The following is a 24,313-nucleotide window of genomic DNA, read 5'->3' as shown; positions in this document are numbered from 1 at the left end:
TGAGGACGATCTAGAAGGTGGAGCCCCCATGCTAGATGGCCAAAAGCATGGGCTCCAGCTTAGCTCGCTCTGCCCAGGCAAGACCAATTCAGTCTTGCCTGGGTTGAGTTTCAGATGGTTACAACTCATCCAACCCTGAATGTGTGACATGGTGTTTTGGAATTCCTCCACCGAGTCCTTGGTGTTCAAAGGGAAGATGAGTTGCAGATCGTCTGCATAGTTGAAGATGGTAACTTTAGCATTTCTTAGGGAGTACAGTAGCGGGCGCAGGTACAAATTAAAAAGTAAAGGTGACAGAGATGAACCCTGGGGTACTCCACATGTGGTAGAAATAGTGGGAGCTGTAAAAGGGCCCAATCTTACTGATTGAGTGCGGTCAGTGATAAAGGAACGGATCCAACTCAACGCAGGCCCCCTGAGGCCAGCTTGTTCGGCACGGTTGACCAAGATGGTATAGTCAACTGTGTCGAATGCTGCCGAAAGGTCGAGTAAAACCAGACCCTGGTGGATTCCATTATCCGCATTCCGCCTCAAAGTATTTTGTACCGCCAATATGACTGCTTCGGTTGAATGGCACGAACGAAAGCCAGCCTGATGGGGTTCAAGGTATTCTGTTTGTTCTATGAATTTAGACACGTTTGCACAGACGTGGGCTTCCAGTAACTTAGAACTGTAAGGCAGCAGTGATATAGGCCTATAATTTAACGGATCAAGCGGATCTGCTCCAACTTTCTTGATCAAAGGGATAAGCAGAGCCTTCTTAAGGCTGTTGGGAACTTTACCCTGTAGAAGTGATCCGTTTAACAAAGGAAGCACGCCCTCAGGGATAGCTGTCCCCACCTCTCTCAAGATGTGCGGGGGGCAAATATCATCAGGTGAGCCCGATCTAACCCTTGTAAAAAGATTGGACAAGGTCTTACCATCAATAAGGGGAAAAGTTTCCAACGTAAAGGGGTTATAGTACGCATCATCCAGAGAAGGGCGGGGCAAAGCAGTAGAAATACTCTGTTTTATAGTGCAGATTTTATTAAAGAAAAAAGAGTTCAATGAATTGCAGAGGTCCTGAGTAGGAGTGACCGATGGAGTAGTTCTGTCACTACCACTGAGATCATTTACGATATTGAACAGATCTTTTGATTTATTACGAGAGTTCAATATTTTCTCTGAAAAATAATTCGTTTTTTGTTTTAGGACAAGTTTCTGATAGTCTTTATGGGCCTTACAATAGTTGGCTTTATCTTGTGCCGAATAACCAATTCTCCATTTCCTCTCTTTTTGACTGACTTCCAGTTTTTGAGACTTCAAGTGTGGAGTAAACCACTTATGTGCGTCATTAGGGCGAGAACGGGGAATATTTGTACAAGGCACTTGAGCATCAGCTGCCTGACGTAGCCAGTTAGAGTAGGCTTCTTCGATGACATCAATGTCCTTGGCCATGGGGGGAAGAGACAGAGCCAAGGTATCCAAGAAAACTGAAATATCAATGTCCTTCCATTTTCTGACTTTCCCACCTGTCTGGAAAGACTGCTTTTTACTCTTCTCAATGGTAAGTGTAAAGTGTATCAGAAAATGGTCCGTCCAGATGAAAGGGGTTATAGAAAGAATAAAAAGGGGGATATTCTGGGACCATATTTGATCAAGGCTGTGCCCTTTTTCGTGGGTTGGCAGATGAATCTGTTGAGTTAAATTCAGGTCTAAAAGTAAATCTTTAAGTTCAGCTGCCTGAGTGTCTAAGGCAGTGGCATCAAACCAAAGGTTAAGATCACCCAACAAAACGATTTTTTTGTAGTTAATTACAAGGGAAGCTAGTTGTTCTACCAATGAAGCAGCAAACGTAGGCATAAGTTGAGGGGGGGGCGATAAATGAGGACCATTAACAGTGATCCACTGTCAGTGTCCATTTTAAAAACAATATTCTCTGACCCTGTAAGGTCAAGAGATGATAATAAGGAGAACTTGTAAGTGTTACGAATAATGGCTGCAACTCCTCCACCCCTTTTGTCAGCAGATCTGTTAGCATTTAAAATGTAGTAATCAGAGGGAACTGCTGCCAAGATGTATGGTAGTGAGTCTGCGTTGAGCCAAGTCTCCGTGAGGAGCAAAATTTCGTGTTGCTCAGATCGCAGCATGAAAAATATATCCATATGGTGTTTGGCCATCGACCTAGTATTCAAGTAAAAGCATTTAAGCTTGGTCTCTAGTTCTAATAAGGGTTGAGGAGGAATGCGGGGGCTGGGATGCTTAACATTACCGACTATATAATTAGGCTTTAAAATACCGTAGGTAGCAGTGCGTTTTAGTATATGCTGTAGTAGTGGTGGGCATAAGTTGTCTGGAGGTCTTAACAGCAGCAGGTCCTGGGAAGAATATGTGTAAATTGGACCAGGGGTTTTGGCCCCAGGCCCCGGTCGGCCGCGGACGGGCGCAGACTTAAGCGCGACTTCGGCGCGCCATCGTCGCGCCCGCTGCGCCCGTCCGCTGCGCTCCCGGATACACATTTAGTTTTATGCCCTGCCTCCCGGAAGAACTAGACCGCTAGCTCCGGTCCAGCCCCACCCAAGATGGCGCCTCGCCTCGCCCTCCACATAAACGGCACCAGCCGCAGTGGAACGGGGCGGGGTACAGATGTAATGGACAACACAGTGCACAAGATTAGTGAGTGCTATTAACTTTTAAATTAAAATTTCAGGCATAAAAAATACACAGCGCTGACATCTCGGTCATGCCAGTACTGCAGCAATCACAACAGGTAACTGTGCGTATGATTGTACAAGCAATCGGTTCCCAGAGAGCAAAGTTGCTGCCACCAACCTTTTGTTCTCGAGGGGTCCTGGGCGTTAGATCGTTTTATGCCCTGCCTCCCGGAAGAACTAGACCGCTAGCTCCGGTCCAGCCCCACCCAAGATGGCGCCTCGCCTCGCCCTCCACACAAACGGCACCAGCCGCGGTGGAACGGGGCGGGGTACTGATGTAATGGACAACACAGTGCACAAGATTAGTGAGTGCTATTAACTTTTAAATTAAAATTTCAGGCATATCGCAGCAATCGGTTCCCAGAGAGCAAAGTTGCTGCCACCAACCTTTCGTTCTCCCTGCAGTAAACCCAGGTGAGCTCTTACAAGTGGAAACTGAAGAGAAGACGGAACCAAGAAAGCCGGACAAACCTGCCCCGCCAGCTGCATCAGCAGCAGAAATCAAAGGCGGTGGGGCCAAAATGGGGCACTCAAGAGAACTGGCACTCTCTACCTCAGAATCTCCTGCTGCACACCTGGTAGGAGAGGAACCAGAGGGAAGGCATTCAGAAGGCCAGAAGGCCAAGGAATACAGAGTGCTTCTACCGCCCAAGCCTGGGGACAAACCACAGAACCAAGGGAGAAGTGAGTTGTGAAGAGAAGCAAAAATATTGATCCAGGGAGTCCTGAACCGAAGACAAAGGTCCCTTAACAGAGGAATAGACATATGGAACAGAACCAAGGATGGAAGGTTGCAGCTCAAGCTGTCTGCATGAAAGTTCAGGAGCCCCTGAATGTAAACAGCCCTTAATTCCAATAGGTGAGATTCCACCCAGGCACAAACCAGGTAAGCCAGGAGATTCGGACACCAGGTCCCCCCCTGGTGGTTCAAGTAACAAATACTATCTGATTGTCGGTGTGAACCAACAGATTTGCCCCTTGGAGAGAAACCTGAAAGAACAGTATCGCCTGCCAAATGGATGCCAATTTCCGCCACTTTGAGGAACGGGTGCTGTCTGCCAGAGACCACTGACTTTTGGCCTTCAAGGACCCCAATGTGGCCCCCCATCCCAAAAGACTGGTGACCGTACTCAACATGAGGGGAGGAGGAATCTAGAAATGCAATCCCTTCTCCAGATTGGGAGTGCAAAGCCACCAGTCCAAACCCTGCACCAGAACAGGGGAGAGAGGAACCAGAGCATTGTGAGCTGCACGGAAAGGGTCTCAATGAACCAACAGATGATTCACCAAGGGCTTGAGGTGCAGTTGAGCCCAAGGAACCACAGCCGGGGTGGCAGCCATCAACCCCTGGACCCACAACCAAACCCGAGCCGGGGCAGAAGGGCGTCTCAGCAGGTCCGGCAGAAGAGCCTGTAGGGTAGAGATCCGAACAGGAGGGAGAAACACCACCCCCAATATGGTGTTGAAAAGTCCCCCATTAAACTGAAGCTGCTTCACAGGGACCAGATGAGACTTCACCAGATTCAGCTTGAACCCCAGACCCTCGAAAATGGCCATTTTTGCCTCCACTGCTAGAAGACCCTTAGGAAGGGATAAAGCAGAGACCAAACAATCATTAATATAAGGAAACACAGAGAAACCCTGAAGCTGCAAAACCCCTGCAGCAGGAGCCAATACCTGGGTAAATGTCCAGGGAGCAGTAGAGAGGACAAAAAGCAACACCTGAAACTGGTAGTGGAACCCATTCATTGCAAACCTCAGGAAACTCTGACTTCTGGGATGGACAGGAATGTGAAAATAGGCATTTTCTAAGTCCAGAGAAGCCCAAAAAGCACCCACCTGGATGAGGGGAGTAACAGATTCGAATGTGACCATCTAAAAATGATCCAGTCGCACTAATTTGTTCAATGACTTGAGGTTCAGAATCAAGCAGAAGGAACCATCGGGTTTTGGGACCAGGAACAGAGTCAAATGGAACCCAAGGCCCTGCTCTGCCTCTGGTAACCAGGAAAACAGCGCCCTTTGACAGTAAGAAGTCCATGCCTGACAACATGGCAGACCTTTTCATGAGGTCGCTTGACAATGGGGTAACCCAAAAACAGTCCAAAGATCGCAGGTCCTGGAATGGAATCTGGTAACCCAGATCAGTGACCGACAGGACCCACTGGTTGGAAATCAGACTTGACCAATGAACCAGGAACAAATGGAGCTGAGCCCCCACCCTGGCATTGTCACTTTTGTCCAGCACCCTGGGGCTGCTGCTGCTGCTGAGGCTGGGATTTATAACTGAACACCCCCCCCCGACCCTGAAAGGGCTGAGAAGAAGATAGAGCACCCTCAACTCCCTGTTTATGAAAAAAGGCTTTCTTGTTCGGCACATTCTGAAAAGGTTTCAACAACTTCTTCTCTTCTGCATACCCCCTGACCATTGTGTTCAAATCATCCCCAAAAAGCCAGGGACCATCAAAAGGCAGTTTATGAATCAAGTGTGTGAACAGAAATTCCTAGGCAGTTGAAATATGGGCAAACAAGTAACATAAAATGACAGCGAAAAATCATGCAGAGGAAATTAAAAAAAAAAACAACCATGATTTTAATGAACACAGATAAAAATCATACAGGTTACTGGCTTATCAACCACCGTATGATAGTAAAAATAGTTAAAAAGCCTACAATTCATACAAGAAATATTTAATCATGAAACAAAGACACCCCAGCAACTTAATATCGTTGGTGTCAAAAGAGACAGCACAGTGGCGAGTGAAACTCGACGCGCGTTTTGTCATAGACAACTCCTTCTTCAGGAGACACACAGTGATATCTGAAACATTATTATGAATCAAGGCCTTCTGAGCAGTGTCAAGAAACCAATTCTATGTCCAGAGAAACCTCCGACCAGTTACTGCTGTCTGGCAGCCGAGGAGAAGGCCAACAGTGTATCAAAAGTCACAGCAGACAGAAACTGAGCCAAGACCTCCATCTGCACCAAGATAGTAGTGGGATCCCCCTGATCCTGAACACAGTCAAACAACTTCTTGAAATCCTTGATAAGGACGTGCGAGGCATAGGCTGAGTAAGTGCTAGACCGAAACCCAAAATGAGAAGCAGCATAAGAACGCTTTAGAGTGCACTCCACCTTCTGGTCAACTGGGTCAGCAAGGGAAGCCTCTTCCGAAGACAAAGATAAAGAAGAAGCCATGAATGACAGAAAATAAATGACTTTAGGAACTTGAGAAAACTGGGCATCAAACTCCGCCAGGAGATACCATTTACCCAAAAAGTGAGGAATCCCCTGCTTGTCGACCTCAAGCCATTCTTTAGCCAGAATGTCTCTGATGACATCATGAAAGGGCAGGTCATCCACCATCGAGCTACAATACTGGGAGTTAAACCCCTCATCAGTCAATGACTTAGGGTCAAACCCCAGACCCTGACAAATAGGGACCAACATGTCCAAAAAACCCTCCCTGGATATACTTCCTCTTAGGGGAATTATCCATGTCCCCATCATCCTCCACCTTAGACTTTTTAGCAGAAGGTTCAAGCAGTGCAGCCTGCACGGCAGAATTAAATAAATCCTGCAAATCTGACTTGGAAATCTGCAACAGGTCATCTCCTGCAGCTCCTGTACATTATTCCTTTTGGACAAAGACTTTGCAGGTATCGGAGAAGAATCCTTATCCCCTATGACAGAAGCAGAAAGCAAACACAACAGAGGAAGCCACAGAATAAACCAGGTAGTGCCCAGCAACTCCCATATAATACTGTCACCAAACAACCAAGTCTCGACAAACACGCAACTTAGAAATGCCAAAAAGGACAGCCTTGCTGCCTCCCCCACAGCCACAGAAACAAAAACCATGGCAGCGGGAGCCAGACCTTGCTAGAAAACCCCAGCAACGGAACGACCCGAAGTCAGAATGCAAAGGAAAGCTCCCTGCCCCAGCTATGCACATGTGCGTGGAGCGTATTCAGACAACGGACCAGGTACACGACTGACCGGAACACCAGCGAGGGCAGCATGCGCACAGTAGAAATATGTCTTCAGGTAAAGAAAAAAAAACTCACCGCACAATAGCATCTGGTAAGAAAACACGGTACAGCAAACACCAACGCTCCGACCGCTGTGTCGGACAGTAAAAAAAACAGGCATGGCAGTGGGTGGGTGGGAGGGGCTTATATAGTAAAAATAAAAACAAGACAGACATTTTAATTAGACTGTCGTGAGGCAGGATTGCCTAACATAGTAAGGACTGGGACGAGGAGGACATATGAGGGAGTAATGCCCCCGAACAGCTTCTGAGGAGAGAGTAGGTACAGTGGGGCCTTGGCACAGGAATAGCTGGGGAGACCTGTGCTAGTCCTTGTTAAAGTCATACGGTTACCGGTACAAGGATCATGAAAGTGGTGGTAGTTTGTGAACACACTGATAGAAGTTTTACGAGTACAAGGTGGCAGATAGAGAGGTGAGTTTAAAGTACGCAGTTCAATTTCCTCCTCACGTGTCTTCATTTCCAAGTTCAACCATGAGCCAAGCCCATTCCTATAATTAATTATCCAAGTAAAGATGGAGGCAGGGTGAGAATGACAGCAGCTCAGGAGATGACTTTTGGCAAAATACAGCTGCCCAGCCACTTACATTTATTTATTTTAAAATAGCTGCATCTCTTCTGCAGCATGAAACAAATCTATAGTTCTGGCCCTTTAAAATAAGTGTTGGTGCTGAGCACCGTAAACCACTGGCACAAATTAAACACTGGGCATAAGAGATAGTAGTCTATGGGATGCACTAAAAATGCACTCATGACTATTTTGCAAGTCCTAACTTTGTGCTGGATTGAGTAGAATTATGGCAGTTCAGGAGTTTAAAAATTGCTTATTTTTAATAAACTTCGTAAATCCTTCGTTCTCTCAATTGAACATATTTTCCTTTAAAGGCTGTTCTTTTTCTGTTCTCTGACACCTGCAAATATTGAGGCTTCTGGTGCTTGTTCGCTGACTTTCTGCAGGAATGACGTCTGGACCTCTCTCTTGTTTCTTTTGTTTCTGGATAAATGTAGGAAATGCAGCTGTCAATATTAATAAATAACAACAAAAGTTATATCTGTTTGGGTATGCGCTATGCACCTGGATGCTAGTTTTCACACCACTCCTCTGAGGTGCTTGAACAAAATATTGGGAAAAAAATATTGTGATACAAAACGTAATGTCAAGAATAGTGGAATGTTACAAATATCATCAGCAGGAATATCGAAGGTTTTAGTGTTGTTTTTAATATTGTTGTAAGAAATATAGGTGTTCAAAATATAATTGTAAGTAATATAGTTTGTAAGTGTTAATTAGTATGTCATTTATTGTAGTGTATTTAGTTGTATATGTGTATTATTATTTATGTTTTTAGTTAGATGATTTTTTAGTTTTGAAATCGTTAGAATTTGTTTTTTAGTTTCATTAATCTATATAATTAATTGTTGAATACTTTTTTAGTAGTGGGATATTGGGTTTTTAGGGGATAAGGGTGGGGAGATTATGTTAAAATGTATGTTTTTAATAAAACATTTTAAATATTTTTAAAGATTTGCAAACTAATATTTGTGAATTTTTCATTTTATTTTATTGTATTAATATTTTAATTGGATGCTAATTAAAATATATATCAATGGTAATAAATAATCAAAAATATTATAAAAATTAAACATAATATTGTTTTAATAACAACGAATATTTAAAAATCATTTATGATAAAATGTAAAGTGTTCATTTTTTTTAATATATAACATTGCATACAAATTAAAATTTTAATAAATGATTTTAAAAAAATGTTACTCTTTATTTAACAGTTGCTCAGTGCACGGAAGTTGATACAATCTTGTGCGAATAATTTGACACATCGTGAAGAAATGGCACAATATCCTTGCAGTCACAATTAATAGAAAACAACAGTATACATCACTGAAGTGCAGTTCTGATTTGGTGCAAGTACTATCTTCATTCTTCACCCACCTAGTCCCCAAAATCCTCCAAACTGGTCCCCATGGTAATCATTTATGTTTCCCTGTAAAAGCACCATTGGTTCCACACTTTCTCATATTTTCTTGGCCATCCTCAACTTTGATAAATCATCTGCTCCGCTAGCTGGCACCAATCCAGATCATTTTCCAAACCTTGGACGCTCAGGGGTCTGCTCTCTCCCCAAGCTCTGGCGATGTTTCTCTTAGCCACTCCGGCCACCGATATCAACCAGTTCTTCAGATATCTAGGCCACACATCTTCTCCTGTTATGTGTAGTACATGCCATCTAGCCTTCAATGGTACAAGAAGACCCATGACTTTGGCCATAATTTGCACCACCCCCTTCCAATATTGATGGATTATAAGCATTCCCACAGTATATGAAAGAATTTCCCCACCATTCCACACCGACTACTGCAGAGAGCCATGCGTATTACCCCAAATGATGTGTAAGTGACCTGGAATAGTATGATTTATGTAGTAGTATCTTTATCTGAATTAGACTGAAGCGAGCTCGTATAGCAACCTTTCTAGGGCTCTGGAGTGCCTTCAACCAAACGTCATCTTCAAAAAGTCCTGTGTCATGCTCCCAAGCCTCTTGCAGGGAGTGCTAGGAGTCAGAGGAGTTGTTATTTAATTTCATGGAGATCACTTTGTCCAGCATAGGGTTCAACAGTAGTCAGTCCTCCAAAGGGGTTGACTCAAGCAATTGCTCACCCTCCACCACATGGGGTCTTAATGCATGTCCTTACAGTAAATACCTAAACCATTCTGTTTCCCTCATCTGGTATTCTCTTTGTAGGTCCTCAAAGGTTTGCAATTTACCCCCTCTCCAAACGTCCCCAAGGTGCTTGATACCTATTAGCCCCCATTTATGAAAACCCTTCAGGTTCCCAGCTACCCTTGGCAGCTCATCATCCAGAGTGGGGTCCTGTTTATAAGATTGTCCTCACATCCAAGGAATTGGGAGGTCTCTCTCCATGCCCTCTCCACTGACTGAGTGTGTATAGTAACAAACACTCCTGTTTCCCGCTATACAAGATTAATGGGTAGCCTCGGCTTCCCATAGCCTTTCGGTTAACTCAATAGGCTGGGTCTTCCATGCCCCTGAACACTCAGTCGCTGATTATGATTAATTGGGCTGCCCAGTGAGGTTCCGTGACAATTGTAAGTGGTGTTTTTGACTCGCACAAATATGGTCGAGTCTGGTTTCTATGAACCGCAAATGACGAGTTTAGTGGGTGTACGCGTTTTCGCTGTGCTAGCCTAAACCGTTCGTTTGTTTCGTGGGTTTCTTCATCTGAACCCACGGGTTCCATCTTAGATACGGCATCCATTTTGTTTCTTGCCCTCAAGTAGCCAGCAAACGGACGCTGTCCGCTTCGCGACCCTGGGATTCCCAAACTCTTGCGGAAGACACGTGTTCCTTTGAGGGTGTCTTTATGATGAGGGGGATGACACTGCAAGGCAGATGGCCCCGCTCGAGGCACATCTTGCCGTGCCGGTCTATTGTCTCAGTTGTGCATTCATTAGGCACGTCTCCTTTGATGCCTGCAACTCGTGTTTCCTGATACCACCCCTTTTACACCCTCTTCGATCTGTTCGCTATCCTCGTCTTCCTCTGCACCTGTTTCTGTCTCTTCCTTGATTCGTTTACAGCCGAACGGAATGTACTAATGGTGGGAAGATGTACTTTTACAGTTGGGAACTGCCAAATGCTACTGTAATTATGTTCCGGGCCCTGAATACATGAAAGCGACCCCCTATGACATTTACTGTGGGAACCGGGTTGTATTCTTTTGTTCATCATGTTATCCTATGACTGAAAACTGTATAAAAAGAGCGATCCGCAGATACAATTTGAAGCAGACTCCTCGAACTTGCACGTGTTGTACTTCTTGTGACTTCTGTGTTCCCTGCAGTAATAAACCTCGAATCTTTGACGCCGAAGGAAGTGTCCCGTGTCTCTGTCATTTGTACGCCGGAACAGGTTACCCACGAAGGTTTTAGGTGTTATCCCTGGCACCGCTGGGTCTTAGAAAAACCCAGTCCTTCACCAGTAGTAGGTGTGTATGTCAGGGTCTGCCAGCCCACCTTCAAAAAATTCTTGTTGAAGCTTACTGAGGGAAAAATGTCAACTACCCCATCCCACAGGAGTTTACGTAGCTCACTATTGACCATGCTGACAAAGTCGGGTGGAAACCTGTATGGGATGTTTTGAAGGACCTATAGTAGTTGAGAGAGGGGCATCATCACCTTAAAGAGTATGGCTCATCCCATCATGGACACTGGAAGCATCTGCCTGTGTGCTGCATCATTTACGAGGCGTTCCAGTTGAGGAAGCAGGTTCCTCCCATGAAACTCCTCAACACTTCTCATCACCTAAATGTGTTAGGAATCAATAGCCTTGACATGCGAGGTTGCTGGGCTGTGGTCTTTTACCCAGGTCCCTACAAACACACAGCTTGTTGTTTTTAGACGCTCCCTAACCAGTGAAAAGAGGCACGGCAGAACGTAGCCTTTGCTTGGCTTACTGTTCCGGTACCACGCCCCCTCTTCACTTCCTGGTTCCTGGCTCGAGGATCGGTGGCGTCCTGTGGAATCCTGCGAGTTTCCTTGGACCCTTTCCCGCTTCTTTGCCTTCTTTCCCCTGACCCCGCAGCCGCTGGCTGGTTGTTACAGAGTGAGAGTGTCTTTGCCGAGCTCCGGCATTTCTTGAATTTCTACGCGAGAGTTTACTCGCGACTACCCTTGCTTTTCTCACGCATTTCGCGGGCGTTATTTCGCTCGGCTCCTTCTCCTGCGACGGACTGCTGCCCTGACTGTAGACCTGTTTTGGCGCCTGGCGTAGACCTTGGTATAGCGAGACGATTGACGGGCCTTCCTGGTGACGCCACTGATCTTTGAGTAAAGTATTTGTGGGTCGCTCCCAGAGTCCTTTGTTGTTGTGGGTGCTTAGTTGTTGCATGGTTCCATTGCATTTGTGGTTCTTGGTATTTTGTCCTTTGTTGTGCTATTTGGCGTCTGCAGTCGCCAAAAACCGAGGGTTTTTGCACTTTTGCAGGGACATCGTAATCCTATAACCCTTGACGTTTGTGAAACTCGGTTAGTGTGCACGATGCCTGGCCGTAGTACTTTGTTCAGTTGCTTCAGAGGTTGTGGTGCGGATTCCCGACTGGAGGACTCGTGTCCGATACCTCCGGTTGGAACTCCAACTTACGAATTATATAGTCGACATGGTTTGGGTCCAATTGCATTCAATGAGTGTTGGGTTCGCTACACTAAAAAAGACGGTGTCCTTAGTTGGCCACCTCATGGTAGTTTTGAGGCCCCGATTTTAGATAATCTTGAAGCTAAATTGTTCCGAAGAAAAGCAAGGCCGGCCATGTTTGATTCCTTTCGGTTGTGGCATAAAGAAGCCAAGCAGAAAGAAATCAAGCAGCTTAAACGTAATAAGAGAGAAGGGATCGTTACAACGGTAAGAAATGCAGAGCAGTTTCAGCGAGATAAGGAGGAAAAGGAAAAGGAAGTTTTCGATAGATTGCAGCGTATGACAGTCGATAAGTGTTACCCCGCTTTACCGACGAGTACGGATAAGAAGGGAGAGGAAGTAGTAGAGGACCCTTTGTTGTCCTATCTCTTGAAGTCACCACCTCCGTATGCACAGGATACCGCAGTTCCTGTGGTTCCTCCTGTTCCTCAACCTGTCCCTGTTCCCCAACCTGTTCTTGTTCCTCAACCTGTTCCTGCTCCTCTACCTGCTCCTGTCCCTACTGCTCCCCCGTCTATACTTCCTCATACTCCTGTTCCCGCTACTGTTTTGGTTACTCCTGCTGTCCCTTCTGTTCCTGACACTTCTCTTGTTACCCCGTTGCTTTACTTTTCTACCCCGTCTGCTCGACGCCGTGTCCCTTCTGTTTCTGCTAACTTCTTCACTTCTCTTGGACCGATTCTTGAGTCCGCTGGTTCTGGTGCTCCCCAAAGACGAAGTCAGCTTCCTGACGGTAGGGAACGCGATACGCTATATAATATGGCGATGAATTGGATTAGATACCCCCTTAGGAATCCTCCACGTGTGGTGATTGATACGTTTTCTCAATTCAATGAACCGACACAAAGGTTCATGTTTGAGGAAATGTGTAAGCTCTTACGTGATCAGATATCAGCTGATGCGGCTGATGATGTACTGGCTGCTCTGACTAACCTTCAGCTTCAGTTTGCGAGCGGAATAATGGTGGGTAGCAATGTTCGACGTGCCGTCGAGCAGTTGCTATCTTTTCGTCCTGCTATAATGCCTCGAGCATTGTTTGCAGATGACACTGAGGAACCGACAGCAGCGCCTGGTCAGTATCCCATGCGCGAGGTTCCACCAGTGTACATGCCAGGTAACCCTGGTGCTAACCCTCCGGTCTTACCATTCTTCCAGAGGGTGTGGATACACCTTCCATGGAAGCGATCGGAAGTTTTGCAGGTGAAGCAATCTTTGCCTGACCCTCGAAAGAATCCTGCCGGGTACTATAAAGAGTTGTCTCAGCTAGTGGATGCGACGGTGATGAACCTTGCCGACATTGATATGTTGTTTGGCAATGTCGTACCGCAACTGGTATGAGCAAAGATTCGTCAGGAAGATCATGCAGCAGAATTAGGCGGTGACTGGGCTGCACTTCGTGCTGCGGACGCCTTGCAAGTTGGTGGGGCTAAGCCTGACCAGTTGATTACGGCTTTGCCTCAGAGAATAATCACCCTTATGAAAATGCTTATGCCAGCTATGAAAGTAAACTGGGACAAATTGTCCGCTTGCAAGCAAAAGAAGGATGAGAGTGTCTCTGATTTCTTTACAAGATTTGAGGAGGCATTCATTGATCATAGTGGTCAAGATATGGGTACTGAGGGAGGTCAGAGATTGTTTGTGGACAAATTTGTGTCGAATTTGTTGCCGGACTTAAGCAACAAATTGAAGAATTCAGAGAGTGCGTGGGCTGTTTCCACTTCTGCTCAGATATTAGCTACGGCCCAATATTATGAGAATAGAGAGAACGAGGAAAGTGATCGTGCGGACAAAAAGACGAAAGAGCTCAAAGCAAAAGTGTTGTTGCAACAAGCGTATCCTCCGCGTTCGAATCAGAATGATTCGCAACAGCGGAATCGATCGCAGTCTCAGTCAAATAGGTCCCAATCACGAAATGACTCCTCTTCGCAGAGATATATGCTGGGGTACAATCAGTGTGCCTATTGTAGGGGTGAGGGTCATTTGAAATTCGATTGTCCAGTTTTGCGTGATCGAAATAGTGGTAATTCATCTAGAGGAGGCCGTAGTGGTCCTCAACAGGCCTCACGTGGTAGAGGTCGTGGTGTTCAAAATGATCATTCTAACAATTCTTCTGATTCTAATAATTGTTTCGATCAGCGTGGATCGTCACAAGGCAGATCCGCACAGTACAATGTGGACGATTATTACGTCGATCAGGGTACTGACGACGCTAATTACTAGGACAGCCATAGACAAGGAGAGGGAGTAGTATCAGTTCCGGTTGATCAGAGAGGGCCTTACGTCGCAGTTGCCACCTCGGGCGTAGTTGAGCCTTTTCTGTTGGACACTGGTGCAGCGAAAAGTTCCATCATGCATTCGAAACTCCCTGGCGCACCTTTGTCTGGCTTAACAAATGTTTCCGTTGGATTCTCTGGCGCCCCTATTAGCAATCCGGTTTCACGCCCTTTGCCCCTTACAATTGGGCCTCGTGAGCTGCAAGCTCCTTTGATTTTGACCACTGGTTGTGGTGAAAATCTCTTGGGCCTGGATTTGCTGAAACGTTTGTATGCGACTTTGTATTGTTCTCCTGCGGGAGTGAAGCTTACATTGGGTGAGAGAGTTATCTCTCCTATGTACTTGTCCATCGACAAGCTTCCACCGGAATTGAGTTCTCTTCCTGCATCTTTGTGGGCAACAGGTCCCAATGACGTGGGCCTGCTTGACATCTCCCCTTATGTTGTTCACTTGAAATCTAATGTGCGTTTGCCACGTATTCCCCAGTATCGTATCTCCCTTAATGGTGAGCGAGCGCTGTTAGCGATCATCTACGATTTGATCGAAAAAGATGTTATCGAGGAGACTCGGGCAAACGTGTGTAATAGCCCTGTGCTGCCCATTCTGAAGCGCACTGATCCATCTAAGCCTCCTGTTTATCGTTTTGTCATCGATTTACGGGAGGTGAATAAAATTGTGATTCCTCAGTTCCCTGTGGTGCCCGACATTACGGCTTTACTTACTCTGATTCCAGCCTCTGCATCCTGGTTCTCAGTGATCGATCTGAAGAATGCTTTCTTTAGCATTCCGATTGCTGAGGAGAGTAGGGACCTTTTCGGTTTCTCTCTAGATGGACGCAGCTTTAGGTTTAAACGCGCTCCTCAGGGCTACTGTGAGAGTCCATCGATATACAGCCAAGCCTTGAAGAGCCAACTTGATGCGTTTGTGTTACCGGCCGGTGCGGCCTTGATCCAATATGTCGACGACTTATTGGTGGCTGCGGACACTCAGGACATTTGCAAAATTGCTAAGGTGTCGTTGTTGCAGCATCTCTGTTGTGGTATTGGGTTCCCAAGGCCTACATGCTCCGCAGAATACCCACTTACACCAAAAGAACTGTTGGCACGGAAACTGAAAAGTACAAAAGACAAGTTTATTAAGACCCCATGGGGTGGTGGTACATTCCTACAGCACCCTTCGGCAATGCAAGAAGTATCACACCGAACGTTGGTGTGAGTCCTTCTTTTATACATTATACAGGTAATAAAAAGATAGGCGGTACAAGGTTTACAGAGTTTATGTACATATATGGTCATTTTTGGAGCACAGCCAACTCATGGGAGGGGTTACAACTCCACTGGTCAGTTTGGCGGAACATTCCTGAGGGGTGACTGGTCAGTTGGAACTGCGCATGTACAGGCTTGACCGTTACTAAAAATAGCCTGTTGCTGGGCAAACTCGAGTGGTCAGCGGCACGGACAAAGGACTAAAGGGCATGCTGACCACGAGGCCGCTCATTCCCTAAAATGGCCGCCGTAACATGCAAAATGGCGTTTTCGAGTAAGGCCAAGTTAAGGGAAATAACGTGTAGCAAAGCTAAGCGCTGACCCGGCCATTGTCAAATTAGGACAGACGACCCTTTTAGCATTTAGCTGAAGCTACCTCATAGTGGACGTAGTCGGGATACTCATCTTCAATATCAATTGACATTATTTGAGCTACTTCTGTATGAAGCATCATTTCTTTTTGGGCAAGAGCTCGTCTAGATGGAATACAGGCTGATAAACACATGGAACATAAGGCAGGGCCACATTGTATACATAAACATACAAAGAATAGTATCCCAACTATAATACATAAAATCGTTAGCAGCTTCCAGCCCCAAGTACTAAGCATCGACCAGAACCACCCCGAAAGAGTCCATGTACCATTGTCCGGGTGTATTTCAGCAGCGATTTTGTGAAGTTTGGAGATTGCATCATAAACAGATGGCGAATTATCTGGCACGTATACACAGCAGCTACTTCCGATGATTCTACATGCCCCCCCTCGATCAGCTAGAACCACATCAAGAACCATGCGATTCTGGAGCGTAACAATTCTAGAAATTTGAAGTTCTTCCGTGATATTCCCCAGTGCAATAGCAGTGTCATTAGCTACAGCCTCAACAACACGAGTCAGTCGTCGTATTTTCTGACTGTTCAAAGCAGCCCCCACAAAGGAAAACAATCCCAGATTAAAGTCTACATATTGTTGTAAGGCAGTATCGGTCTGGTCAATGTCGTCCAGGACCACAGCACGTTTAACTCGATTCAACACAAAATCGTGGTAGAGCACGTAGTCGTCATTATGATACATTGGTGGGGCAATGAAGACAGGGGGCAATACAAAAGATACATAGCATGTGCCTAACCATCCTAAAGGGAGCTGATGATAGCCTTTATTACCGCAGATAAAGTATGTATTTCGGGATGCCACAAATGATATGCCATTCGGACTATCAAATGTAAGTGTGGTGTTACATTCACTTTTTCCAACCGGGATTGTACCTTTATTACGTATGCAAAGATCAGCCTTGGTATTTATAACATTAATGACATGTGAATTGGACATATTAATGTTCCTTTGATTGCTGTAGATGCGGGGTGCAGACACATTATCAGGGCGGTACTCTTCCCATTCAAATCGAGTACCCTCAGCTCGTGGATACCCATCCCGGTCATGATAACATATCTTGTTTAAACGGAAAAGCACCCCCCCTTTTGTTGGCCATCGTAAAGTGAATAGGAGAGTATACCAGTCGTTGCAGGAACCATTGTGGGAGAATGGGAGTGGGATGAGCGGGGTGCCCCCTTTCTTCTGATGACCAGGCAACATCCCACACACCCAACAGTTAGAAGTGTTCGTCATATTATGAGTATGATGCAAAATCTGAATGAAGCTATTGTTCAAGTAAGTCTGTCGGTGCCGTTCTTCATGGTAGGGTAAGGTGAAGTGAAAATGTTCAGACGGAGCCGGGGTAGTCGGCAGCAAATGTTCTCGTACAGGTACCACAAGTTCTACTACCCAGGCTATTACTGCTATCACCACAATTGTCAATACGAACAAGATAGCACCAAGAATTCTCTTGTCTTGTGATGCAGAAGACGCCATAGTTCAAAAGTTCACAATGTCTCAAATATACAACTACAAAAATAAAAAAAAAACAGTGGTGCTGAGCTCCGAGGTAGCCGTTGTTTTCTTCTACGGGGTCAAGACGGGTGTCGCTACTCTTGGCAGAACTGATCCCCCCCCCTTGAGATTCCCGGCTTCCGTTTCACAAACCCCAGAGCGGTAACCAACCAGTCTCGCACAAAAATCTTCTTCCTATCTTGGCCGCAGATCGTAGCGCTGTCGTCCAGAAACAGTGTGGTCCGGGAAGGCTCCCTCAGATTCGGCCGATGTCACAGCTGGGCTCTTTTCTTTATCCAAGATTTCTTTGTAGTCGGACAGCACAGTAGGATTCACCAGGTCCGGAGAGACGCGACGGCAGTGAGTTGAATGCACTCACCGCTTTCTGTTGGTCACTCGCACAGCCGTTCGAGTCGCTAAGAGGACCTGCTCGGGGCTACGCCACCTCGGTTCCAAGCTATTTGCCCTCTCGAACGACTTCACCATTACATAGTCCCCAGGACGGAGACTATGGGCCTCTCCAATGGAATTGTCAGGGAGCGCTTCTCGAACCTGTTGATGAATAGAAAGCAAATAATTTGTTAATCGTGCCAAATAATCGTTCATCATTATACAAGGCACATCATGTAACAATCGCGGCTTAGGAACTCCCCATATGTTCATAGGCCTTCCAAACACCACTTCATACGGTGTGAGGCCAGTTCGAGAGTGGGGCACTGATCTAAGAGAGAGCAATGCTAGCGGCAAGGCATCCGGCCACTTCAATGACGTGGACGCTACAATCTTAGCCAGTTTCAACTTCAACGTGGCATTGTACCGCTCGACAAGACCTGCTGACTGAGGGTGGAACACAGCATGAAACTTCTGCTGAATCCCCAGTCCTTTTAGTAGATACTCCACAATTTTCCCAACAAAATGAGGACCATTATCGCTCCACAAAAATTTGCAAACTCCAAATCGAGGGAAGTACTCTTCTAGCAAAACCTTAGCTGTTGTCAAAGCTGTATTATCCTTCGTGGGGAATGCCTCGACCCATTTACTAAAAGCACACACCACCACTAAGACATACTTAAGGTTATTGCAGCGCTCATGCTGGATGTAATCCATTTGAAGTACCTCGAATGGTGCAGAAGGTGGAACGAAACCTCCTTTCGGAGTATGCGTCCCTTTCGCAGGATTGTGCTGTAAACATATCAAACAAGTCTGCACTACTCTCTTAGCAGTATTAGCAATCTCAGGATGCTCCCAAACTCGCGTTAACAATCGAGTAATTGCAAGAGCCCCCACATGTGCTAACCCGTGTGTCATCTGGACCATCGCCTGCAAGTAAGCTGCCGGCAATTTCCATCTCTCCATGTCCTTACTCCTCCAACAACCCTCGTCATCCAGTATCCCTTCGGCTGCCCATGTTCCAAGTTCTGCTTCAGTCGCTGATTTTTGGATGTCTAGTATCTCTGCTCTAGCATCATGCCATCGCTCGGCCTGCGACTTCACTACATACATGGGGGAGTCATTTCGAGACATAGCTGTTTGTCTTGCTATACTGTCTGCAAAAGCATTGCCTTGTCCTACTTCATCAGTGACCTTTTTATGTGCACTGCATTTAATTATCGCTACTTTCTTTGGGCAAAGCAACGCATTTAGGAGATCACGCACCAGTTCTCCGTGCATAATGTGTACTCCATGAGAGGTCAAAAACCCACGTTCTCTCCAGAGTAACCCGAAGTCATGCGCTACTCCGAAGGCGTACCGGCTGTCTGTGTAGATGTTCACACATAGGCCAGCACTCAGTTCGCAGGCTCTTGTCAAGGCTATCAGCTCTGCTGCTTGAGCCGATTTCTGTGGTATTCGTGCTGTTTCTACCACTGTCTTAAGTGTCGTGATCGCATATGCTACAGAAGTCGTGCCATCTGGCAGCCTCAAACACAATCCATCAACCCACAGTTCCCCATCCACATCTGGAAGTGGCATATCCTGTAAGTCGACACGACCCTTTGTCTGTTCCTCAGTCAGGAAAACACAATCATGATGTTTTTCTTCCTGACCCTCTTCAACCGGATAAGGCAATAAAGTGGCAGGGTTCAGGGTAGCACATCTTTTCAGTGTGATATGTGGCGCCAAAAGTGTGAGCTCATATCCTGTTAAACGTGCACTCGTAAGATATTGAGTCTTTGTTTGATTTAACAGGGCATCTACTGCATGGGGAACTAGCACCAACAGTTTGTGCGATAACACTATTCCCTCACTCTGCCGTATAGCTACTGCTGTTGCTGCCACTGCTCGAAAACACCCAGGTAACCCTCGTGCTACAGGATCAAGAATGGCTGAAAAATACGCACATGGCCTCTGCTTGTCCCCGTGTGCTTGCACTAACACTGATAGCGCGCACCCATCTTTCTCGTGCACATACAATGTGAAAATCTTTGAGTAGTCTGGTGTACCTAGCACGGGTGCAGAGCAAAGGGCCTGTCTCAATTGTTCAAAAGCATTCTGACATTCATCTGTCCATTCAAGGGGCATTGGTGTGGTTTTGGACAGTAACGCTAACAAAGGTTTTATAATGTGCGAAAACCCCATGATCCACTGTCTACAAAAGGACGTTAATCCTATGAAGGCGCGTACATCTCTCTGAGTGCGGGGGACTGGTGTGTCTAAAATCGCCTGAATTCGATCTGATGTTAATGCACGCCCCTCCTTAGACAAAAGATGACCGAGGTAGGTCACCTTGGGTCTACAATATTGAAGCTTTTTCTTAGAGACTTTATGGTTGTTCTGAGCCAGAAAGGAAAGCAGAGCAAGTGTACTCTCCTCACATTGTGCGTAAGTGTCTGCAGCCAACAGGAGGTCGTCAACATACTGTATAAGGGCTACGCCGGATTGCAGTTCAAAAGAATCAAGCTTTCTTTTTAAAGCCTGGCTATAGATGCTGGGACTCTCGGTGTAACCTTGAGGAACACGACAAAATCTATACGATTTATTATTTAACGTGAAGCCAAATAAATACCTGCTGTCGGGATGGATGGGAATGGAAAAGAATGCATTTTTGAGATCTATGACAGTAAATGTCATCGCTGTTGGAGGGACCAATGTGAGCAATGTCGTGATATCAGACACCACAGGATATTGAGGGATGACAATTTTGTTAATTTCTCTCAAATCAATAATAAATCGATAGACTTTGTCGTCAGTATCTTTCTTAAGAATCGGGAGAATGGGGCTATTACAGACATTGTAAGGAACTTCCTCCACTACTCCTGCAACAATCAAATCCTGAACAATGTGCGTTAGGGCAATTTCACCTTCCCTAGAGATCTTGTACTGTGGTACACGTGGCAAAAGTACTCCCTCCTTGACAGTAATTCGAATAGGTGGAATAAGCATCCGTCCCACATCCGAATCTGAGGTCGCCCACAACGTATGGGGGAGAGAGGCTAATGCTTCAATTTCTTGCATGGTACAGAGTCTGCCTGAATCTGGGTAATTGTCATTCAAAATAACCCGCACTCCTTCAGGAGCGCAGCGTATCGTTGCTCGAAAATATTTGAGCAAATCAATGCCCATAATGTTATCTGGGGTGTGAGGTGACAACAAAAATGGACCAAAACTGAAAAATTTGTCAATACAAAGTGCAAGAGGTTGTGATAATGGGCTAGGAGAGGGTGTGCCATCAAACCCTATACATGTTATCGTTTCGCCAGACAGGGGAGCCCTTGGAACCAAGTTTTTGGACAAGGCACTACGAGTAGCTCCTGTGTCAACTAAAAACTGATCAGTAGAACCCAAAATGCCCACTGATACATATGGACCTCTTTGATCTACTGGCACTTCAACTGATTCCGTACCCCATCCTACGCAATCCTATGCATGCACATAATCCTGATGCTCCACATTCTCACCCTCCGAGATCTGATATTGGTTTCGTCTATCAAAAGTATTCCGTTCATCCTGACCACGGCCCTCCGTTTCAAACCTACCACGATCACTTCCGCCACCTCTCGCTCCTGAATAATTATTCCTTGCCCTACCACCTCCTCGACCACGCTGACTATGCTGTTCACGAAGTACCGGACAATCTTCAGCCCAATGCCCAAACTCTTTACAATATGCACATTGATCCTCCGCTATGTCAGTACGACCGTACGACGCATTACTCCCTCCTCGTCTACCTCTATCATTCCCTCTAGATTGCGTCCCGCGAACCTGCACCAACATCACCTTCGTTTTCAATTCCTTCGTTTTCTTATCTGCACTTTCTTTAGCCTCTAATTTCTGCCGTTCATAATACTGAGCCATATTTAACAAAGATGCAGGGGTCGCCGTGGTCCAGGAACTTTCACTGGCTTTTAACCGCTTCGCAATCTCTGGTAGGAGATTAGCCACGTACTTATCAACAAACAGATGCCTACCCGTATCATCTGTTAACAATTGACCACTGTAATCATGAAACGCTTCTTCGAAACGTGTTAAGAAATCCGATACCGATTCATCTAACTTTTGTTTGCACGAAGCTAATATAGTCCAATCGATCTTTTTAGAAGGAACAAGCGTTTTTAGTTTAGTTAAAATAGCCGCTGGGAGGTCTAAAATCAAATCACATGGTTTACATGCAGGCTCCCTGTCTAAGTCAGCCTGGTTTATTTCTTTCCAAGTTCCCCCAAGCATCGCTTGATCATTAGTTTTTCGAATCGACCTCCACATATCAGGCGGAAGAATTAACCGAAAAAGAGATCTATATCAACAAGAGTCATAACACAAGAGGAAATGGCCCCCTCCACCCCTTCATAGAATGCGGCTGGATTTTTTCGGAGATCAGGTAAGGAGTTTTTTAGTGCCATAACATCTGCTCTATTCCAAGGCGTATACACCCAATTATATATAAAGTACCCCTTCGCATCCTTCGACGTTTTATCGTCATCTGTACCATCCCCCTTAGGGGGAACATACAAAGGTGCAGCTTCACGCATAGGCATAACATGCACTTTAGAATTCTTATCTGAACCCCGGAGAGAACACTCCTTAGACTGCTCAGTGGACCCCGGCACGGACTCCTTATCCTTTTTCTTTTCTTCCCGCAACCTGGACGTCTCATCCCGCAGCTGGATCAGTTGTTTGAAAAAGGTATCGACATCTGCAATAACAAATAAACCTTTATCCAAATTCTCACGATGAACCGACACAGCCTTAGGTTCTAAAGTCTCTGAATATTTACGAAATCGAGTAACAACTTCATCTGCAAAAGTATTCAAAAAACACATCAATTCTCATTCTGTCCATTTACTCCTTTCGGCTACAACATCTGACACAGTTATGTGATTTAAATTCAGTTTTCTAGCACAACTACGCAGTTCCGTGGATCTCTCCGCAGATAACCTGACACTGGACTTATCCGCCTTATCCGACTTATCCTGTTCTTCGTCACCAGAATCTTCAGTCGGAGCCGTAGGAGGAACGTACGGAGGCGGAGATCGATCTAATAATGAAAAATCATCAATGTCATTATTAAGGACAGGGTAAAGCGGTCGTCGAATAGGAAATTGACCGGTTGTTTGCAAATTACGTTCCCGTGCCTCTCTCTCTTTCTTTTCCTGTGCCTCCTTTTCTTCAAGCTGTAAAGCTTTATCTCGAGCAGCCTTGCGCTGCTCTTTGTCCGCCAAGGCAACTTCACGCTTCATACGTTCACGCACCGCTTTTTCCCACATTCGCACACAATCAAACATATCCTGTCTAGACCTGCGCTGAAACAAACATTGCTCCACAAACTGAACCTTTCGCAAATCAAACGACCCATGTAGTGGCCATTGCAATTCGGGATCAGTTCTAGTGTATTTATGCCATAATTTACTGTACAGTATAGGGGGAAGGCCAAATTTAACATACATCTCACGGTTTGGAGTTCCCTCTGGGGGAGCCGGCTGAGTTTCCGCTAACCTAATCGTGGTACCATTTCCAAGACAGCACATCCCTCGGAGTGTGCTTAAAACAGGCATGTTCAAAAAGTATCACAAAAGCGTGATACCATATAAATGGCACTTACAGTACTTCACACAAATGTGCCGCTCAGAATACAAAACGAAGTTAGAGAAACATCTCTACATGCCTGCCTATGTGAAGTGCACTACACATATATTCAAAGTTCACAAAGTCAAAATGTTAGCTAACTCAAATCGTAGTCACAATCATAGAACTTCAGTAAGCGTCCGTGGACTACCTTACCGATCACAAATCTTACCCAATCTCAAATATCCAGATTCCAACTGCCAAGGTCTTTAATCGAATCAGCCAAACGGGCACTGTACAGCAACGCAGACGATCAGGATCTCAGTCGGAGACCGGCGCCACCTGGAAGGTCAGATCAGAAGGAAAGGAAGAAAACACCGTGGGTGCCGAGACTCGGGTCACTCAGTGGCAGCGTACGCGTCCATGGCGAGTTTCCAATCCTTCGTCACGACCTCTCCTTCGGGCATCCGAGTCGCCGATGAGTCCCTTCGTGGTCGCCAATTTGTGGTATTGGGTTCCCAAGGCCTACATGCTCCGCAGAATACCCACTTACACCAAAAGAACTGTTGGCACGGAAACTGAAAAGTACAAAAGACAAGTTTATTAAGACCCCATGGGGTGGTGGTACATTCCTACAGCACCCTTCGGCAATGCAAAAAGTATCACACCGAACGTTGGTGTGAGTCCTTCTTTTATACATTATACAGGTAATAAAAAGATAGGCGGTACAAGGTTTACAGAGTTTATGTACATATATGGTCATTTTTGGAGCACAGCCAACTCATGGGAGGGGTTACAACTCCACTGGTCAGTTTGGCGGAACATTCCTGAGGGGTGACTGGTCAGTTGGAACTGCGCATGTACAGGCTTGACCGTTAATAAAAATAGCCTGTTGCTGGGCAAACTCGAGTGGTCA

Source organism: Lissotriton vulgaris, chromosome 5 (genome assembly GCF_964263255.1).
Source record: "Lissotriton vulgaris chromosome 5, aLisVul1.2, whole genome shotgun sequence".
Classification (NCBI taxonomy): Eukaryota; Metazoa; Chordata; class Amphibia; order Caudata; family Salamandridae; genus Lissotriton; species Lissotriton vulgaris.
Note: the sequence above shows the minus strand (reverse complement) of the source record.